Source organism: Passer domesticus, chromosome 3, assembly GCF_036417665.1.
Source record: "Passer domesticus isolate bPasDom1 chromosome 3, bPasDom1.hap1, whole genome shotgun sequence".
In the NCBI taxonomy this organism is placed as follows: domain Eukaryota; kingdom Metazoa; phylum Chordata; class Aves; order Passeriformes; family Passeridae; genus Passer; species Passer domesticus.
The window spans coordinates 98,438,029-98,460,305 of NC_087476.1; the positions used below are offsets into that span (position 1 = coordinate 98,438,029).

The 22,277-nt window shown below is 45.4% G+C and overlaps 1 long non-coding RNA gene across 2 annotated transcripts in view; it reads left to right on the forward strand.

The window, feature by feature from the left end:
- Nucleotides 1-22,277, forward strand: part of LOC135297244 (uncharacterized) — a 69,161-nt gene that overhangs the window by 37,651 nt on the left and 9,233 nt on the right. For both annotated transcript variants that reach the window (XR_010359282.1, XR_010359283.1), the window contains 2 exons: nt 19,439-19,710; nt 20,221-20,369. This is a non-coding gene — a long non-coding RNA (uncharacterized LOC135297244). The remainder of the gene's footprint in view (nt 1-19,438; nt 19,711-20,220; nt 20,370-22,277) is intronic.

Consider the following 22,277-nt stretch of genomic DNA (forward strand, 5'->3'; position numbering starts at 1 on the left):
CAAGATAACTAAACAAACCACATGTTATCTGTACTGAACTGTGCTTACTTACAGTAGGTACATCACTTATGGAAAAGCCAATAAAATTTTAATTAAAAAAGCATGTATGTTGTCAGTTAAGATGCAAAGAGGGTGTGCAAACACATTCAAAGTGGTCCATAAATTCCTTGGTATTTGATAGACCAGGGAGGAGGGCAAACCCACCCCAAAGAGAACAAAACAAAACTAAAGCCCACCAGGTTTGAGGAGTTCTATTTATGTTGTTCTATACAGAGCACTGATTGCTTGGGAATTCAAAAGCAGGGGGAGGGGAGAATCCTCCCTTGAGCAACGATCACATCCACCCACCTCTACCAGTGCTGGGAGCGAGTGAGCAAAAGTTAATTAAAGATTTTGCATCTCCCCACTGCAGTGCTGTATTGATAGCTCTGGATCCTGAGATAAAGTGCAGCTCTCCCACACTGTATTGCTAATATGCCTTCAACTTTGCCCTGGAGCACCACCTCGGGGGGGATTAGATGTTTGGTTTCCCTGGTGAGGCTTGGCCTTTCTGCTAGGACTGAAACTAGGAGGACTGATGAATGCCAGCTGTAGGTAGGTGCATGTCGCAGAGGAGCTGGGCTGTAGGTAATTACCCAGTCATGAGTCACCGTGGCTTCAGAGGATTCCAGTCCTCTGTTAGTTGTTTGCTCTAAGCATAGGAAGACTGTTTCACATAAAGGCTACTTGGCATAGAAGAATTTCTGCAGAGGTACTGTGAATGTGAAACAGTTCTTGGGTGACTAAAGCAGAGGTTTGTTGGAGCCAATTATGACATGAAGAAAGTCCTCAGCACCACTCAATGCCCTAAGTTTGTCCTGCTCCTCCAAGTCGCTGTTTTTGTGGATCTGGTGTAAATGCTGGCAGTCCTTTCATGACCTCTGTGCTCCCATAGCAGGCTGGAAATGGTGGCTTCAGGGGTCCCTTTGAAGACAGAAGTGCATATCCTTCACCCAGATTTTTTTCTCTGAGCTGTTGCTGCAGGGCATCTCTGGGAGGAATTCTTGGTAGTGGTATGATCAGCATTGATCAACAGTTGTGCTTTGCACTGTTCTCACCGGGTGAGTAAGCAGCCACTCCTGGGATTGCATTTAGGGCCGAGAAGGCCAATTTGATACAGCATGATATGTGAGGATGTCCCAAGACAGTGTCTGAAATTCCTTCCTCTTGGTTCAACCTTCAGCTTCAGCTGTAATGGGCAGATATTGCTTGCACAGGCTTCCCAGGAGAGCCCTTACATATAGAAAAAAGCAAGGCTGGGAGGTGGAAGGACCTGTTTCCTTGGGGAACAGATTGCTGTGGTACACCCACTATTGCAGGACACTGAGTTTTGAGGCTATTACAGAGAGATAATGCTTATATTTAAAGAGATCTATGGGCTGTACCTAATTACAGAACCACAGCAGCCTGGTAAGGCAGGACAGCTAGAACCCACCTCCTTTTAAGCTAGAAAATAAGACAAAAGTATTAAAATGTATGACCAGGGTTAGAGAGATAAGGTCAGTAAGAAGGCCAAGGTTAAAACATCAGACTTACATATTCCCAGAGCTGTGCTTAACATGTGTCTCAGCCAAAGAAATTGATGTTAATGACGTACTAACCCCTTTCATCTGAAGATCTCAGTATGTTTTATGTCCCAATTTGCTTTCTCTATGCAGCTCTATTGAAGACTGTTGGTCTTTCTTGGGGGAAAAGTGCAGGCTGCTGCATGCTGTACTATCTGTATCACCTTCAGGTCCCTGCAGAGTGGAGATGACTGGGGTTAGTCACCACACTCACTGGGAATGAGCTGGGTGATTGTGCTACAGGAAAGCAGATGCCATTGAGGGAAGGTGTGGGAAGATGGCTGGGTATGGATTGAGATGATTTAGTATAAGAGATGGTTCATGTGACAGGATAGAGTTGTACCTGGGATGCAATGGCATCCGTACAGGGAAGGGACAGCAGGAAACGAGGCTGATGGATTTGCCTGCTTTGGAGAGGGCTGGACAGACAAGTTGCTCAAGAAGAAAACCAAAGTTCTTCCTTGTTGGTTTCCTTGAGAGGGAACATTTTTAAATCACAGCTTTGTGCCAGGCAGTGAAGGAGAGGCAGCTGCTGGCTGGGCAGGATGAGGCCAGCCCAGTGTCCCACAGAACAGCCCATGAGAGGTCTGTGGGCTGGTGTGCCACACTGCATATGGCCAGCTGCTGAGCAGGCTGAGCGGAGCACCCTGGCACCAGCATGGGTGAGGGTCCCTGGAGAGCTGACAAAAGCAAAGTGGGTTTGACTTTCTTAAATCTCATGTCTAGGGACTGAATACTGTGGAGGAGCTAGACTATGGCACAGACTGAGGGAGAGGATTAAAAATCACAGGTGAGCTATAACATCTATGGCTCCACAGAGCCTGGAGGGGAAACTGAGGCATCGTGACTAGTACCCTAATGAGTCATGACCATGGGCCAGAGGGTCTTTGTCTCATTAGTGCTTTCTCTGACAATGAAGCAAGGCACCCTCTGGCATCCAGAATGTCATGGCCGTTAGCCACAAGTAGACAGTTGTAAACTGTGCAGAACAATCTCCCAAAATGAAAATGGAGAGACATGTACAAGACTGAAACAACTGCTGACTAGCAAAGCAGGGAGGAGCATGGTACTGCCAGCTGCCACTGGGAATTGCCATGGGCTCACTGAGTCCCACACAGGGGGTTTGCTTTGGGCGTTCTCAGGGAAAACTCTGCAAACTATGACCTTCCTGCAAGCTCTTGCATGAGGACACCGTATGAAGTGGGGGCAGTTTCCCCTGCAGCAGCCAGTGACTGGCAGCTCTGGCTTTTTTTTTTCCCCTCTCTCCATTTTTGATTAGAGAACTGCTCTGTTATTCTAGCAGGTCTGAAATTAGATACAGGTGCAAATTAACTAAGTCACAAGTGCATTACATTTCGTAATTTTTCTGTCAAGAGTCATGCTGAAGGGTTGCAGAGAATAGTAAGAGCAGCCGAGAGCCAAGTGGCTGGTCCAGGTGTACCCGGCTGCTGAGTGTGCCTCCCTGGCAGTGGTTTGAGGCACGGGGTCTATTTTCACAACACAGGTTGTAAAATCACTGGCTTCCTGATAGTTTTCTACCTCTGATTTTTGTCTGCTATTCTTCTCCTCTTTGAGCACTCAGCCTCCTGATTTCAGAGCTGCAGTTGTCATGGCTATGCTGTGGTCCTGGGATTTCAGAAAGACAGTAGAGCAAAAGCCTGGATCCTCTTCCTCCTCTTTTTTCTTACGGTGTAGGCCCTGTGTATTTTCCAGATGAAGGGAGAAAGTCTGTCAGTCTGCCCAGCTGTGACAGGTAGGTGGAGGAATCGAGCTCCATCTGCCACTAAAGTGGTGCACAAGCATCTGCTGCCCCTCGTCAACACCATGGCTGCCTCTCTGCAAGTTGCAAGAGTGGTTGTGGGGGCAGCTTCCAAGGAGCAGAGCTAATCCAACCAGTTGTCATAAGGCAACCTTCAGATGCTGTCTAAGGAGGTGTGAGTATCTTGTGTAGAGCACAGCATAACTTGCTGAAGTGAGGTGGTTGGCAGAGGACAATAAAACAGTGAGAGAATGTGTTAAGTGTGTTATTCTGCTGTGGCTGCTCACAGATGCAGAGTGCTCATTTTGTGGAGGGGCCATTTCTGGCTCCCTGTGACAACTTGCTAGTCATTTCAATTCCAAAGATGCCCAGATTTGAGCACAGGAACTGAGATGAGTCTCAGTACCAGCTGCACTCTGAAAACTTTCTGCCCTGATGCACAATAAAGGTCCAAGAGAGATTATGAGGTGCCTGAGCCAAGGAGCTGAGCTCCTTTCTACAACTCCTCAGATGAAGCTGTGCATTTATCTGTCAAATCGAGGTTGCAGTGTGCTGGCAGGTCAGCATGTGGATAAAGCTAGTCCTGCTGCTATCTCACAGATAAGTGGAGAGCTTCATTCACCAAGCAGTTATTCTGGAGGGTTTTCACTGGTGCAAAATCCATACTATTTATTTAAAGATTAAATGAATGGTTCTATGCAAAATTGCAAATTAGTTAATGACATAATTGCATCAAATGATAATATACTGCTGCACAAAGCTGGCATGAAACCATTTCAGGCCTGGATTTCCATTTGTTGTGGCATTCAGACAAATTCTCACCCAAGTGGAGCTGAGCTCTTTGCCTGTGATGGGGACATGCATGTGGCTGAGACAGGGCTTCACCTCCCTCTCCCTTCCCTGAGGGCTGCTACATTACAAGGAATATTGCTTATAGCTGTACAGGGCATACTGTAAATGCCTTCCCCATTTGGCTCCTTAATTTGATATATGGGGAAATTGGCTTCAATTTTGGTCACTTTTTCTTCAAAAATTGTGTGTTTTGTAACTGAAAAAATAGGTCAGCAGCTGCAGACCTAATTTCAGAAAGGTTTTCTTGGAAGTATCAAAAGTAAACATGTGCTTTTAGTGCATGGTGACTGTGAACTGTTTATACAGTTTCCTTCTGTACTAAGATCTTCCCTTTCCAGCTTATGTAGTGAAAGCTGCCTTCCAGAAATGGATCAGGACACAACCATCCAACCAGCTGCTCTGGGTGAGACCCAAGAGCTATTTCACACAGAATCCAGTCTCTGGCAGCAGCAATGGCCTAGAGAAGAGTACCAGAAATAAACCACGAGACAATGAAGCTTCCCTGGTGTGCTCTGCTTGTCTGCCTGTGCACTGCAAGTTGTGTGACCTCCTGAGCCAGAGGTGGCCCTGAGGGGCAGTGACAGACTGGTTCCCATGCATATCCTATGTTATGCCCCATTTGTCTTTTGAAATAACTTTATTTTCTCCCTTTGCCCTTCCTAAAGCCTTTCTTATCCCAGTAGATTTTAGTAGATTTATGAAATATTCCCGCTTCTTTCTTCTTGGTGTTAAACTGTTCTCTAAAACATTTTAATTGTAGCACATGTGGGATATCGAAACTTGAGGATTTGAGAGCATTATAGGCAGCAGCTAGGCACCATTAATGCTGGGATCAACCCATAACTCCATGATGCAAAAAGAAATCACAATTCTCCTGTGTCTTTTAGAAACTAGAGCAGTAGCAGTCATCTTTCACGGGCTGAAGGGGTGTGCTTCGTAGGCACAGGAAGTTTGGCAAACAGTCACTGAACTTGGTTAGTCCATTACAGCTCCATATGGACATCCCAGCTAGTGCTCAGCTCTCCTGAGTGGTAAAACTGCAAAAGTTTCTAACTTCACCCCACTTTTGTTTGGAAAATAAAGGATAAAAGGGAGAAGGGGCAAGTGATACAGAGAGTGCTAAATGTGTGTAGTAAGGAAATAATAGCTACAAGCTTTTGCGTGGGTACACTCTAGGCTTGCTAATGCCTCTGGAGTTGATCCTTTTCCCACCATAGTTCTGTTTTCTGAATCAGTCTCACAGGGCCCCTCCTTCCCCCCTTGGCCCCTGTTTATTAGCACAGAAACACTTCTGAGCAAACTAAACTCATTCTCTACCCAATGTCCTCGTTCCTGTCTTCAAAGCTGCAGCATTTCTCCTCTGTTTTCAATTCTGTCACTGATTCCACTGGGGCTCTTGGCTAATCACCCAAACTGTTCTGTAACCTTGCCAGCTCTGTCCATGCTGATAGCCTTGCAGCCCTCACTGACTCGTATCCACTTCTCACAGCCCTGGTTCAAAACTGAAAGATTAATCCTCCAAACCCTTCAGTGGTCACACCTCCTCTTGAGAAACACCTTTTCAGGTCATTCTCAACTGTACTATCACCATGCTAGGAAGAATGTAGAGAGATGCCCTTTTAAGATAATGGCATTAAACCTTAGGTCTAAACTCATTTTACATGACACAGATTTTGTTACTGCTCTAGCAGAATTTTCCTATTGATTTTTCTGAAGCATCTCAAGGCATTCTTACAAAAAGATTTACGAAGGTGGAAGAATGGAAAGTTTTCTTGACCTTTCTGACCATTGCTCTCCTCTGAGCGTGCTCTCTCTAGGTAACTAGTCACTAGGACACACTCATCTGGACAAAAGGTCACTTAAATTGTGTACAGCACTTATACCATTCTAAATGATTGTGTTTTACCTGGGGACATGATCTACTTGAGCAGGAGTTTGGGTCACTGGCCTTTGTTGCAAACTGACAGTCTCAATGGCCTTGTTCCCAGTAAAGAGTGTCTTGCTGCTAAAGTGAATGGATTATAACCCCGTGACACTGCAATTACACAAATATTTAAACTACCTCTTATTCTAGAAAGAGAAACATTTACTACCTATCCATTCCCTTTTTATGACAATGTTTTCACAATTTTAATATAGCACCGATTAAATAAAACTGTTCTTTGGCTGTAGGCCAGTAATGAACTGGGTGTGTGTATGGAAGAATATTATAATACCTAAACCATGTGTGTCAGAGACTCCCACAGCACAGCATCTTTTATCTGTCAAGAGTAAAAAAATGGACATTTCAGAAAACAGATAAGACCAGTATAAGTAGATAGTGATAGCTCCCCAAGTCTTCTCCAACCTTCAGCCTCCTGTGGCTCAGCCTTTCTAGTGCCAGATGTGCTTTCTATATATTTGTTAGTTTTGGTAAACTGAAATTAATAGTACAGTCATTTCAAAAAGAGCTCTGAGACATTTCATAAAGGACTTTATTACTGTACTGGGGACTCTTTCTCAGCTGTCCATAGTGTCTGATTGACCTCAGTGGTAGAGAACTGAGTTTTTCTATGCAGAGCAGAGAAGACAGTGCTGGGATTTGAACCTGCTGCTGTGGGTAGCGTTGATGCTCAGCTGAGAAGTCACCTCCTTGACAGTGAATTAAAAAGCCGACCTGCAAATTAGCTATTCATCTTTGCTGTTAAGAGAATCATATTCATCTATGCAATGCAAGGAGATCTGGCAGGATCTTTACAGGTCACGTACAAAGTAAAGCTAGGATTGACTTTTTCTGTTTCTGAAGGTGTTTCAGGACAGAAACCAGAGGTCTGGAGGGGATAAAAGCACTGTATTTAACCTGTCCTCTGAAAAGACAAACCCAGGAAGTGCTCTTCTTAAACATAACCTCCCTTTCTGTTCACTTGCTTTTGGGAATATAATGTGAGCATTCAGCGGACTAAGGGAATGACCCACTATCCTGAAAAGCTGAATCTCTGTGCATATGTGACCTAAGCATTTTGAGAATACGTGTTTTCCTTTGAAATGTGCATATTCCCCAGAGTCTGGGCCACAGGTCTGCACTGATACAGCAATTTCCATGTTTCCCTTCCTGCTGTTTCCCCGTGTTCTTTTGGATTTTCACAAGGACCAAAGCAAGCCTGTCTTTAAAGTCTGTGTAGTTAGCAGTTCTCCCTGGCATCACAAATTTAACTCTGTATATAAGGAATACAGGTTGCCTCTTCAAACAGGGTAAAGCTGCTGCATCTTTAATCTCATATTACACAAATGCCCAGATCAAAATAAGTATGTGTTTCCCCCTGTTACTTCTCTTTCAAATTAGAGCACTAGGGGCCAGCAACAAGGTTAGATCTTGGAGAACTTTAAAAGCCCCCATTTCCTTGGAGAGGGCCCTTGATTTTACAAACTACAGGATTCACACAGCAGCTGTTTAATTTCTAAAGTGTTAACTGAAATTTACTACAAATGCAATTTTATGCCAACACATTTTTTGTTGTTGTTGTTACTAAGGCAGCTATTCCATAGTTACTATTTTGGTTCCCATGACGACTGCACTGCTATCCGAGTTGGAGATGATAAAATTGGTATGTTGACAGACTCTGATTGACTGTTGATACCAGTTGGCAGAAGAAACGAAGGCTTTCCAATAGGTTAATATGTATATTTTCAGGAAAAAAGAAAAAAGGCATAAATGATTTTTTGATACAGTTATGTTTTACTAGCAGAAAAAATTAAAGTTCATATTAAAAAATCCCTGGCAGCCCAGAGCCTGGGGAGGGGGGAGGGAAGAAGAAAAGAAAGAAGGGAAGGGAGGGTGAGATGATAGCTGAATTTCCAGAGACCTCTGCCTGTCGCCCACCAGGAAGGCGGAAGAATGGATTGAGCTGAATAGTGCAGAAAACCCCAGAACACTGGAGGATGATCTACTACCAACTTACTGGGAAAGTGCTGAACACCAGCCTTTGATACACTAGGAAGCCACAGAATATCACAGGGATCTGAACATTGGCTGGTAGCCACAGCAGTGGCTGTGTAAGGGACTGTGGAAATAGCAAGAGAAAGGAAACAAATCTTGGGTGGGAGGCTGAAGAGAAGCCACTGTGGGATGGTGACTTTTGCTATGTGACATCTTTTTGGCTGCACTGCCACTGTGGGCTAAGCTGGTCCTCACTACGCTGGTCTCTTTGAAGGGATGCAGACAATAGGCAAATGTGTTGAGGGAGTCTTTTGTGTCTGGAAGCTGTGATGAAGAAATCATGGCAGTTTTCTGATGTACCCAATTGTTCTGGGAGCCCTGAGGAGGTTTGCAGTGGACAGCTGCAGTCCCCAGGTAGACAGGAACAGTTCCACAGTGGAGACCACTCTGGTATTCTCAAAAAGCTCTCCAGGCACAATTTTATTGCACTTAGACATTGCTGTGACTGAAATTACTGGTCAGTTATTCAGGGATTGCCTGGATTGTAGCATTTTCCCCTTTTTTCCTCTCGAGTGTGATTATGGAAATGTACTTATTCCCACATCAGAGTGGCCAAGCACATGAGAGGCACCTGGGCTATAAACTGAGCCAGAAGAAAGGAGGCAAAACATGCTCTGTGAGATGTGACTTGCACAGGGAACTTGTCCCCTACTTTATGCATACAACTAGCTGGTCTTCATCAGGACCAGGATAGTGCACCCAGAGAGCCTGCCTGTGAACAGTAGCACACGCAGTGCACAAGCAAATATTTGAGTTATGAAAGAGCCCAGGTCCTCACAGCAGCATCAGTGCTGGAGCTAATGACAAGGTCAGGGTCATCGTATTAACAGTCAAATGGAAAAGGATGGAACGATGGTGGGGGGAAGGGGAAGGTGGAAAAGGTTGTTGTCTCCCTGAAAAACATCTTTCCATTCATACAGTGCCTGGTGCAGCCAAGTTTTTGGCTCTTGCCCAACATTCCTGTGTTCTACCACCTTAAAAAACAGTTGGGAAAAGGGCAGTCTATGCCTATTCTTCATGATTCCTGTGTATGGTAACACAGGCTACTGCTGATCTGTCACTCAGAAAACTTGCTCAGTGTTGATGCCAGTGTTCACCAGCATTTGTCAGAGTTTGGAAATTACTATTCCAATGTGCATTCACTGCCTGGACTCCTTGTTCCTTACAATCCTTGATTATTGTTCTATTTTCTGGTTTTGGTAAATGCTACAGTGCTTTGCTGCCTGCCGCTTCCAATCTCTTCCTAACCTCCCTGCAATCTCCTTGGCAGTGACTGTAATTTACTGTGAATTAACCTAGTCACCAGGGAGCTCCTAATGGCCATTCTGCAGGTTCACAGATTATCTTAAGCAACTGATATTTAGTGAAGAAAGAAGGAAAACTTCTAAAAGATTTAGTAAATGAAAAGTCTATTACAGAGCTTGGGGCTTTTTTGTTTTTCCTTTCCCCCCTCAGTGCTTCTTGGCTTTTCCTGATTCAGGTAGAGGCCAGCCTAGGCATATAATGAATCCTTGTGGAGAAAGGAGCATGAAGGAAAAAATGGAGGGAAACAAGTGTGCCAGCACAGAGGAAAGATGCCAGTTCCTCTCTTGAACAGTGGCAGCACAAAGGGGAGGTATCTGTTGCCTGCTGAGGCTTCCCCTGCACAAAGATGCCTTGTTGTTCTTTATCTTCCTCATGTTACTTAACAGCAGGGCTGGTTTGTACAAACCCAGATTAGAGCAGATAAGAAAATGAAGCTCTGAATTATTCAGCAGAGGAGGGAGGAGAGGATGTGGCTGGGGTTACTGGATAAAGCTGTGGCCTCCAACAGAGCTCCCTGTCCCTTGGGTTTTATATCTAAATCTATTTGCTCTGCTTAAGCCTGGTTGTAGAAGAATTAAGACGATGATTTCTTTTATTTACAAAGAGGCACCTTTGACAGGAACTGCAGAAAAGAGGAGTAAAAAGGAAGTAATAAGATCTGCTATTCTCCCATTCTCCTATCCCTGCAGGGTTGGTTAGAGCTGGGTCTCTCCCACCAGACATGTGCCCATACCAGAAACTCCCCAGGCAAGGTTAGCTGTGCCAACATGTCCCTCTGATGTTTCCCTTTCAGAAGCTTGTGGCCCTGAACCCGCTGTCACAGCCTCCTTAAATTCTTGTCTCTTGGATCTCCCAGGCCTGCCAACCCCTGTTTTGGGAGCTCCTCTAGTTCAGGGAAAGCACTTGGTGCTCATCCCTTGGTTTAGTTACATTGGAGAGCATTTGTTCAGTACCTCTCAGAGCTGAGCTAGTCAGGCAGCAGAAAGGATGACATTTGGATACCGCTTGCCCAAGATGGGACCCTTTCATCTGTTGTGTGTCTCTGCTGATGCTTTGCAAAGAGAGGTGGCAATGTAGAATAGACTGGGGGTTTCTCCTCTTTGCTTTGCTCTCTTTGCTCCTCTCCCAGCTGTTGAAGGATAATTGCTGTTGTGGTGCTGAGCTCAGTGCTCTCTGCAGTAGCTCCACACAATAGCTGCACCAGCTCTGATGCTTCCTCTGAGGGCTGCTGCTCCACAAGTCTTCCCAAAGAGTAAGGACAACTTTTTCCATCTCCACATTTCTTAGACAACACACTGATTTCAGGTGTCCTGGTCCCCCAGAAAAGCCTCCCCTCTTCTTAGAACTGGGAGCATCATTTACAAGCGCCATATGGCCACGGCAGACAAAGCTTTAAATTATTTTCTTCTCTGCTGCTAGTTTATGTGGGATAGCTTGGACTGGCTGAATTGCTTCTACTATAACTACACCCATGTAGGGAGGAACAGAAACATCCAGAGACAACAGAAACCTGCTGCTGCTGTTCTTGCTGGTAGGATGTAATTACATCATAAGTTTCTTTTACTCAGAAAGCTGACTCAAGAAATTTCTGCTCTTGTAACACGTTTTGCAGCCCCCTCAGTTGTCCTGACACTGATGATTATAGGGCTGTGTTCTGTGTTTTGATAAGAAGATCGAAGTTAGCTTCTCCAGTCCTTTTCTGGAAGTCTTATTTTTAACCCGTGTCTTTTTGTTTGTTGCTGAACATGCCACATTGTGCAACTCCCACTTGAATGGCAAGTGAGTCTATCCTGCTCCCATTCAGAAGAAAGGACATTCTGTGTTTTGATGCCTCATCAGATGCTAGATGCTGGGCTGTCACCCCTGGTCAGAAATGCTGCACCAGGGAAAGAAAGGGAGAATCCTGATAGCCCATTCCTCAGCTCTGCTTTCCTCGGGTTGTGCACAAAGCTTATCAGCCATGTCAGGTTACCACCTTATTCGCCCTGCCCAGCTGCACGATGACTGACTTAGCAGAGACCTGACCAAGAAACCCAGCTATGGAAATTTGAGGCTTTTTTCCAGGCAACCATAATGCTAATGCAACTTAGGATGTTCTCTTAGAGACATGGTTAAACATTACTTTTACACTCATTCATTGCTTTTGGATTCTCAATGAGCCCTTTAGGAGGATCAGTCCCACCTTCCTGGCATGCAGTGCTGTCTTACTCCACTGCACTTTTTTCCCTCCAGGACCAGCCACCCTTCCCTTCTCAGCACAGTGAGGCATTCCTGAACCCAGTTTTGTTGAAGTCCCTTTAGGATCAGAGGCAGTTGCACTGTCTGAAACTCCTGCTATTACAGAGTCAGTCCCCAGCAAAGCCTGATATTCCTCACACTTCCTCCAGTTCAAAGTTTACTGTACAGCCTCCAAACTCCTGTGCAAGAAAACTGCTCTCAGCACCATCATCTATCTCCTTTTTGACATTGAAAGTCAGGCCAGGGCTTAATGGGTTGAAACACAACTCCTGCTCTCCAGCATCAGCTCTTCAGGGCCTGTTAGAGCCCTCAATCCACACATTGGAAAAGCATTGGCTTTCACTGCTTTTTTTTCTCCCTCGTCAGACACAAATTAATGACCTTCAAGCAGTGCAGTGATACTCCTTGAGCCCGCTACTCAGCTGAGCCACTTTGCTCTCAGCTGCACAGTGCATTGGATACAAACATTTTCAAATTTCCTGGGGGGTATCACATTTGCCAGGAGCAGGGCTGTGAGCTCTCTCCCCACACCCCTGCTGAATTACCCTGTTGATTAATAGTACAACTTGCAGTCCTCTTGCTTCTTGTAAACAGGAGCTCAAGCCCCTGCCATTTAACAGGGGCGTGGGATATGCGAAAACCTGAAATGTCACCACATCACAGCACCCATTAATCATAAAGCCGCTCTAACCAAAAAAAAAAAAAAAAAAAAAAAAAAAAGAGATATGAAAAGGAAAGAAGAAAAAGGAATTATCAGAAATATCAAGGAGCCAATTTAATTGAAGCAAAGACATGCGTGGCAGCTGCTTTTTAACTTTACCTACATCTCAATTAGACAGGGTTGGATTTCTCTTTGTTTCTGCTTTTGAAAAGTCTAAAACTCTGCAGGTTTGATCAATGGCAAGGGACAGAGAGGAAATGAGCAGGAGACGAAAGGGCCGAGTTTCCCTAGAAGCTGTCATGATAATTTATGGCCCTGGCTGATAAAACTTTTAACTAGTCAAATATGAGCTAGGAAATAGCAAAAGCAAAATGAGCCTCAGAGGAACAATGCCCTCCAGGTAAGTCTTCTGGGAAGCACCACCTGGGATGAACAGTTTCTTTCCTGGGAGCTTGGGAAAACTGTTCTTGACTCATGCTCATCCCTTGGCTTGCTGTGAACAAACCTTGCTCTGGAAGAGCCAGTGGTTGTGATTTTTTCTTGGTCAGGTCTGATTCAAGTGGTGACAGCAATCTCTCTGCTGGAGATATGTTGGCCAAGGTGGCTGGAGGGTGGTGTGACCAATATCAGCAAGAAAAAGTTAGTGGAAGAAGACAAGCATATGATGTCCCTCAGGGCTCTGCTTCTGACCTGTGCTACAAAGTAAGCAGCACCAGGACATGTCAGTGCCCGACTATGGGAAACTTAAATGCTGTGGGAAATGGCACTGGTGTTTTGCTGTGTTTGTGCTTGCAGGAAACAGCCGCTCTCTGCTATTTGAATCCATAAAAGAGTTAGCAAGGCTTGGATGAACAGTACAGCTAGTGATATCTTTAATCCCTGGCAAATGCCACAGCATTTCTTCCTAAGACAGAGTACCAGCATCCTGGACACATTCTAACCCACTCCATTTAGCTGTTTTCAGACTTTCTGGCTGGGAAATGTGCAGTGCTTTCATAGCTGCTGTGCTGTGCTGTGCCTGACCTCTGTCTTTGATGGTGAGGAGCAATGTATGTTTGCAGAATGAGAAGACCACCAACTGGACATCTGCTTTCTCTATGGGGAGTCTCAAGCCAACCTGTCCTTTTGTTTTGAAGCAGAAATCCATAAGAGGAGCAAGTTAATGGGGTCTCCTGGTCTGTCACCCACACCACTGACATTCATGTCGTCCTGTCACCCCAAATGCTGGGTCACATAATGACAGTGTTAACTCCATGGTACACATCATTGGCCAGTGTGTTTGCACTTTACTCACCTTTTTCACATATCTGAGACTTCAGACAAAGCCTCTTTTTTGGCTGAAGGCTGCCTTCTACAAACTTAATGACCCTTCACCTAGGTTGGGAAAATCCCTTCTTCCTTCCTTCCTTTCTCTTTCAACATCCCAGAATCCTGTACCTGTCTTTTTCATGATACTCCAAGGAGAGAGGCAGTCAGGTTTCAGAGTCCCACAGAGAACTAGAAGGGCAAAAAATACCACAGGCAGAGGAAGGCAGAAGGGTCAGAAAGGTTGCCCTTTCAGTCCTCAAAGCAGCTCTGTGGGTGTCTTGGGACATGCCAACATTCTGGACCAGCCTGGTCCAGGTCCCAGGGTTCCGCTCAGCACAATTTATTCAAGGTAGAAAGTTTCTCTGGAGTTCAGTGAGGGTCCAAGGGATGGGACACGGTTACTCTCCTCTCTCCATACCAATTTCTTTAGAAGATGAATGCATCATCTTGGGAACCTTTGTGGATCTTGGTCATAAAACCAAAATTCCTCCTAGCTGTGCTGGCCTACCCATCAGCAGTGAGAGGAGAGACTGCACAGACACCCTGACAGAAAAAGATGGGCTTTGTGGAGGCTGAGTTGTTAGAGAAACCTCTTGCTGAGCAGCTGTTGTTCTCTGACTCTTGACCTCTGCACAGCCTTCTCCTCCTCCAAGCCCAGGGGTCACAAGTTTGCACCCACAGGCATGAGGTGCTCCAGAGGGGAGTGCTGCCCGTGGCTGTGGCTACCTGTATGTAAGCTGGCATACACCAAACCCACAGTCCTCCAGTTTTAAGAGTGGTGATTAGCCTTACTGCTAATTTTTCATTTTTCAGGGGTTAAGAAAGTACAACTATTCCATTGCTCACAGTCCTGTCCATCTTCCAGCATGTTCTCTTTTCAGTTGGAAAAACACCGGCCTCTCTCACCAAATTATCCAACATTTGAGCCAATGTTTGATCCAATGCAGTTAATACATAAATCCCAGCGTGACTGGCAGCTACAGATGGGTGAACCAAGAAATTGCTTGACATATTTGCTTACACTGCATATGAAACTGCTTATCTTTTACAGGAAGGATAACTCTAAATTATCAGTAATCCACTGGGTCTTGGTGTAGTTGAAACAAATTTGAAAAGATTTGCCAAAACTCCGGGATATCCATGTGTGTAAATATATAGATTTATACATAGACATACACACTATGTCAGTGAAGGTGTCACCTGCATGGTGTCTATTTCTCTCACGAGCCCAGACTCACATTAATTCACCCATGTGTGAACAGCTTGAGCACTCTCATCCCTGAGGGCTATCCACAGCCATAAGCTGGTAGAGGGTTATTTCTCAAATGTGCCTATCAAGGTCACATTTGCCATCCTGCCCTCTTACTTCCCTCCCTTTTTGACCACGGAATTTCTCCTTCTCTTCCCCTTTCCAGGTGCCTTGCTCAAAGACTTGGACCAGTGCTGTTCTGTGCTGTAGGGGAACACTTTGGACCTGATTCTCATTTACACTACAGCAGGTTTTACAGCACTATGGCAGTGGAAAGAAACCATGAGATGAATATAGATCACTCCAATTTAAAGCTCCTTTATGTTATAAGGGAACACCATGAAAATGGAAATTGGGTCCCCTATTTTTAAAGCCTGTCGGCAGGTGCCTATAAAACAACGAAAGATACTTTCATTGCCTGGGCAATGGGAAATTACATCCTTCTCTGCATTCCTCTTGGTTGTGCTGTGGGCCAAGTAAGGAGCAGAGTGCCTCAGAAGAGACCTCTGAATGACAAATTGCAGGCCAAGCCTGGGTACTACCTACCTGTCAGAGGGTGGGATGCATGGGAAGTGGGCTTGCTCCCAATGCAAAGGGCAGCTGCAGTAGCCATTATTTGCATCCAGTGTCACTCTCTCTTCCACGTGGGCAGGGCCAGGCCAGGGAAAATGCTGATTCATTGCTACAGCTGATCACATCTTGGCTTTTCTGATCACCCCCATCACCACTTCCCATCTCTGCTGACTAACACATGGTGCCAGTGGCCATGGCTACCCAGAAGTGAGGCATTTTCACTGAGCAGTTCCCTCACTGGCAGCAATCCCCAGGGACCAGTGCACAAATGCTCTGCAATGAGGTGGTGAGGATGGTGGAGCTGGCTCTGCTTTGCAAACAGACCCCCTCCACTCAGCCTTGCTGTCCTTACCCTCCCTCTGAAACAGGACTTCTGCTGTCCCTGCTTGCTCATTGGCCTTTCCTCACTGTCCTCTGGATTTAATCAACCCAAGCACGGGAATGAACCTGGGAAAGCTGTGTGGCAGATGGGGCTTCCTTGTTGTTCCCCACAGGAACTTGATGTCACGAACGAGTATTGCTTCCCTCTTGGGCGAATGAAGATTTACTTTGTTCTTCATGTCTCTGGGAGTGGAAAGTCTGGGCTTGGAGGCTGATTTCCTGTAGCTCCTCAGCTGAAGATTTAGGGCAAACTGCAGGACGAAGGACTGCATTAATCTTCTTCTAGCACTGCTCCCAGCAGCTGGTGTGGGTCTGTGTACTTGGGGCTCACTGAGGGACTGGTGGGCAATTCATGCTGTCCATAAACAGAGGGAGCTGACAGAAAATGTAAGTGGTGGACAGAAATGCAGGGGATGGAAAACTGCTAACCCAAACAAAGCCAAAAATCTGTTTCCTAAAAATGTGGGTGCCATCATGGGTGAGGAGCAAGGAGCGGTAATTTAAGCTGTTCAGTGACATTGCTGTGTCTTCACTTAAGGGAAGGAAAAATGAGCTTTCCAGTGCAGAGAACTCTATGAAACCCCTCCAGTATGCAGGAAGGTGGTGAAGCAAGGCATAGAACAGCTGGAAATGTGAGAGGAGATCAACTATGTGGTAATGCCATGATATTGTTAGATGGCTTGCTTTTACCTGCAATATTATACTCTGCCCTGGAGATCTGTCCTTAAAAGGTGGAGAAGTAAAAGGAACTGGAAGTCAGGAAGAAAAAGGGTGGAAAATACTGGATTTTTTAAATCAAACACAGGACATAAAAAAACAAAGACATAGTAGACCAGAGTAAAACAATAGATGGGTTAGACAAAGTGTACTGGAGGCTCATAATTATTTTCTTTCTCAGAGATGATTCATTGTATTGAAAAGCTGCTCATAAAAAGCTAGGAAATTATTTTTGTGTAATACATAGCTCCAGGTCTGAAGGAACTCCTTGCTCTCAAAAATGAATATGTTCAAAAAACAGAATGGGACAAAAATATAAAGAAATATGCATGAATATGTATTATGGAAATACCCTTAATTCTCTGGATTTGCTCATTCCCAGCTGAATGTGGGACTCTGTACACACTGGCTGTGCAAGCAGAAGGTGTCTCCCAGTCATGCTGATCTGTAGCCACAGGTCCAATCACTTTGGCAACTCCAAGGTCATCCCTCTGCCATTAATGAGGTAGTTACTCATCACCTAGGACGTAACTGGTGGGCAGCACAAAGCAGGATTTGACCTGGGTAATGTAACATTTATTCCACAGGCTTTCAGCTTCTGCAGCCCTTGTGGGGGCTACTGTAGGTGAATGTGGTGCCCTTTCTGTTATGCTGAGGCTGTCGAGAATCCACTCAAGCGATGTAGCCAAGTTTATTGGAAAATCATTGGAGGAAATCAGCTTGCAGGTTGTCTTTAAAGGCAGACGAGCCCCATTCCCCTTCTCCCTCTTCTGTTTTTGGAAATGAGAACTGGCAATGCCGGAGGCTGGGGCAAGGGTCCATTTCCCACTCCAGCTGCTGACTCTCAGGCAAGTCTGTCCTCCTGCCTCCCCCCAGGCTCACTGTTTGTGGAGCTGAGATTTTACTTAGTGGTGAGCACAGTTCTTCAGGCAAAAAAAGCCATCAAGCTGCGGTGCTCATGTCCCTGATTCTGGGAGAGCAGGCAGGGGGCAGCTGGCCAGTAAACTTGCAGAGAGACCCTTTGAAGTGGCCCAGCCCAGCAGCCTCACAGCCTGCAGGCTGGAGTCTTCACAGCCCTTGGCTGGAGATAAGGGGAGCCAAATTACTGAAACAGCTAGGACCAGCGTCAAATGCAGTGTCTCAAAAACCTCTGCAGCTTCTTCTGGGAAGCTGCATGGGCAGAGCTGCCAGGTCCCCCCAAAGCCGTGGGTGGTGCAGCACTTTGAGCTGGGGTTCACATCCACAGCCAGGACCTGACTTTCCAGCCCCAAGCTAGGGAGGAGCCTTGCTGGCCAAAGGCAGTGGCTGTGGCTCGCCCCTGCTCCTGCATCAGCCTGACAGCGTTGTTCAGAGCTGCTCCTGATGTTCCCCCATCAGCACAGAGGGGGTCAGTGGGGCTCTTGGGGCGCTGCTCTCATCTGAGGGATCAAGGCAAGTGGCCAGGAGGCTTATAGTGTGCTGTGCCTGACCTGACCAGTGTCACTGCAGAGCGTGGGCAGCTGTTGTTCCATCACCTGGGCAGCTCCAGCTTGGTGGCTCATTAGCAGGTAGGATATATTAGTAACTGTCCAAGAACTGGAGAGCTACCTTGTTGGGTGAATGGATGAAAACATTTTAACTCCCACTAAAGAGGGAGAGGTGGTGATTAGCTGTGAAATGACAATATGAAATGTCAGAGGCACAGACAGTAAGCACAACTGTTCATTATTATATTAACAGCTTTAATTTTCTGCCTTTAAACACCAGTTTCCTGTCAGTGCAATTAGATTGTGTCTGTGTGTTTAATTTAGATCAATATACTCCTGTGTTTGGAGTTTTTCTCACTCATTCTCTGTGAGGTAAGAAGCAGGCTAGCCAGAAGGAGCATCTTTTCTTATGTCCTTGAGGTGAAAGCCAGTTTGTGAAGAGGGTATTTAGGTGATGCATGTCCCCACGGCAGGTGAGTGTAACCTGCAGTGATTTATGACATTTCCACAGATTGGAGTGGGGAAGAGATGATGGTATAGGAACACCTTGAAGAAGCAGGCGGTACAAACAGCACATAGTAATATTTTTACTGAATTATCTTGTAGACCACAGAAAATAATGGGAGGAACAGGGGGAGGGGAACAGACTTTCATACCAAAAAATTATTGAAGGTCTGATTCTGATTGTGGTCACACCACTCTAAGTCTGAAGTTCCTCAGATGATGTTAATGCTGCCTTGATGCCTGTAAAAGTGAGATCAGTATTGGGCTAGATGCTAAGTGCCAGCAAACACTGCATTTGGAAATGGGATTTCCCTAATTTCTCCTGTTTGAACAAATACCAATATTTTTACCTGCTAGGCAAGAGGAAGGGAAGCCCAAGAGAGTACGGAGCTTCCTGCTGATTTCAACCTGGATTTTCTCAATGTCAAGGAATTTTCAATGTCAGTTGGACCTGGTGCCACATCCCTGTCTCTTCCTGCAGACATAAGGGTGCCCTTTGTGCTCACCAGGGCAGGATGATACGCAGCTTTCATTGACACTTTGTGCCTCGCTGAGTGCTTGTGACAGTGACACTGAAACAGAGACTCCTGTGCACTTTCCCTCTCTCTCAGCTTTGGCCCAGGATTTCTGTACATCATTTCTCTGTACATTACATAGGGTATTTTTCTCCTGCATGGGCTAATGCAGTGTGACTCAAGGAGCTTTATTTTTGAGTAGCTAGTCACGTTCTTTTGCTTTATAGCACTGATCTCTGCTAGATCTTCTCTCATTTCACTGATACTCCTGGATCATCAAGTTTTCTCTGTCAGCTCAAATGTTTTACTTTGGTTTCTTATCTACTTTAGTCTGGCCTCCAGAAGCTTTGTTGCTCCATCCTCATCTCCTGGACTGGGAGGTAGCTTACTGCTGTGGGGAGACTGACCTCCAAGCTCTCTGTATCCAACCCAGTCTGCTGTCCCCATCGTGGACAGAGAAATAAACCTCAGAGAATGGATTGCTTTCCCCTCCCTCCTGGAAAAGGCTTCCAGGCATAAGAGGAGATGGTGTCCTTTCGGTCTTGAATGTCCAAGAAGTCCAGCATGGGAATAACTGAACAAGGGATCCCAGACCTGAAGGGGTGAGAGCGGGTGATCCACTAACCTTGACAGGAAACGTGAGCAACCCTGCTGCAGCACCATACCCAGCACACACCACATTCTGACAGGATGCCAGAAAGACTTTGCCTGCCATGGAGACAGGGAAAAATGGCAGTGCTGGGTTCAGCACCCACCCAGCAACTCCAGGCAAATGTAGCAAGGAGTACAAGCAGGAGCCCCAGCACTTTAGCCTGGGTACCAAACCTGGCTGTTGGGCTTAAGATGAAAGCCTGGGGTCCCTGGAAATGCATCATGCATTACAGAACACAGGACCTGTCATGTTAGATTAAACAAATGGTTCGTCTGTCTCAGAGCTAGGCTGCTTGGCAGTGGTCAGCAGCACAAATTCAGCATGTAGAAATGGCCAAAACAAAACACTGGACCAGGATCCAGAGCTGGGCAGGGATCTGATTTTCAGTTTCTGAATATTTGGTTGCTATTCAGATGTCATATATATAATCTAAAAAGCTCTTCCTTATTCCCATCTCCAGGATCTACTGTTCCTCCTCCTCCTCCATTTTGCTGAGACATCAGCAATTATAAGAAAATGACGACATCTGAAGGCTGCATCAGAAGAAAGAGCCAAGTGGCTAATAACCCTTTCTGCCTAGGAGTGGTGTTTGGTCCCCACTTTTACCTGGTACGTGGCAGAATTGACTTTCCTTACTATCCAGTTTAGGAAAATCTAGAGACTGAGTTTAATCTCTGATCTCTTCTTCCTGTAACACACAAGATCACAGGTAAAACATTTCCCTGGATATCTAGGCATCCCTCCTGCCCCGCCCTGAACCTCTGGCTGGGCAGTAATCCTTACAAGGAGCTGGTCTCAGCATTTCTTCAATGGCAGGCTCCTCCCTTCCCTTTCAAAGTTAACAAAGTACTTAAGCCTGCTCCTGTTAATTTCCATCGGGAGCATGACCCTTTCCACTTCACAGGATGAAACATAAACATTACAAATGAAATCTCCAATGGGTAAAGAAGGAACAATCACTTTCTTAATTTTTTTTTAAAGGCACTTTAGGGCTTTTATCAGCAAAGCATTGTGTCCATTAAGAAACAAATTAAGTAATTCTGCAGGCAAGCTAAGTACTGTTCCCATGCCAGAATTAATACTGCCTCTTTCCACTAGGAATGTTTAAGGGTCCTCCCTCATGCCATGGGATTACATGGCTTTTAGTTCATAGATGGAGGATTAATCAGTGGAGCTCCTTTGCAGAGCTCCTAAAATAGAAATCACAAATCAGGGAGACTGGGAAGGAGTCTGTGAAGTGACAAATGTGAAATTATGTTGCACTTTGTTTGGCATCTGTGCAGGGAAGATGACTGTGGTGACTTAGATGTGCTTACCTCATGTGGGATGCCTCTGGTTGCTTTGGAAGGAGACCTAGAGTTTGGGAGATGGAAAAGCAGGGTGGGGAGGGTGGAGGGGTGGCTGATCCAAACAAGAATTTTTGAGACTTGACAGAACCATGTGTAGGAGAAGATAGTGAGAGGCAGTGATTGAAGCCAACACATTATTCTCTGCCATCAGGAGTGGAGATCCTGATTCATGCTGGTGTGACACCAGAAGAAGCTGTAAGTTTCCCATTCTTTTGGGACATTCTTGACAGAGTATCTCAAATCAGACTCTTCTAGATTCCTTTTCCTGAAACCCACAGATGCTGACTGTCAGTCTGTCCTGCTAAGTGCAAGACAGAGTGTGAGGTGGTCTGTCTTGTTAGTATCACCTGCCTACGCCTGAACACATTTTAATTTATCAGAAGGGTTGCACTATTCCATCCCCAGTTCATCCCCTTGTGATGTTGCAGCTGTTTGCATGTGATACAGGTGTGCAGAGAAGGAAAAATTAATGCAGTTAATTTTCATGTAAGCAGTACCATTATAAGTCCCTTTATGCCAGTTAAAGTGTGACTGTGGAGGAGGAGGGAATACTACTTTAATTACATTGGCTTTGAAGCTAATATCATTAAGTCAGAATGAAAAATTATGCACAGACTATTCCTAGGGGTCTAAATTGAAACAATTCCTATTGAGGAGAAATTCTAATAGAGAAAATCATTGACAGAATGGTGTAAAGGGATAAACCTTCTCTCAGCTTCACACTCAGTACATTTTGCCCAACTAAAACTGCTGTATGTGGCTGTGTTGTGGAGCTGAACTCTGATAGCTTAGCTGAAGGGAACACAACTTGACAGAGCCTATCTTGGACATTTATTTTGATTTTATTTTGCCATTTATTTTTATTTTATTTTTGATTCCCCTGGGGTATTACTTAAAGAAGGATGAGGTGAAAGCCTAATAGAAAAGATGCACTGCTACAAAGATCCCTGAGGTTGCTAATTGGGACTCATGATACTGTCAGGAAAGTCAAACAACTGCTGCTCTTGATCTTTTGTCCACCCTGTATTGGGCCACAGCATTTGTCCTATTACAGCATCAGAGGACTTTTTCATTACTTGTTGGGTTTCCCCACAAACTTTGTAGAATCATAGTATGTTTGTGGTTGGAAGGGACCTTAAAGATCATCACCTCCCATGAGACCAGCTTG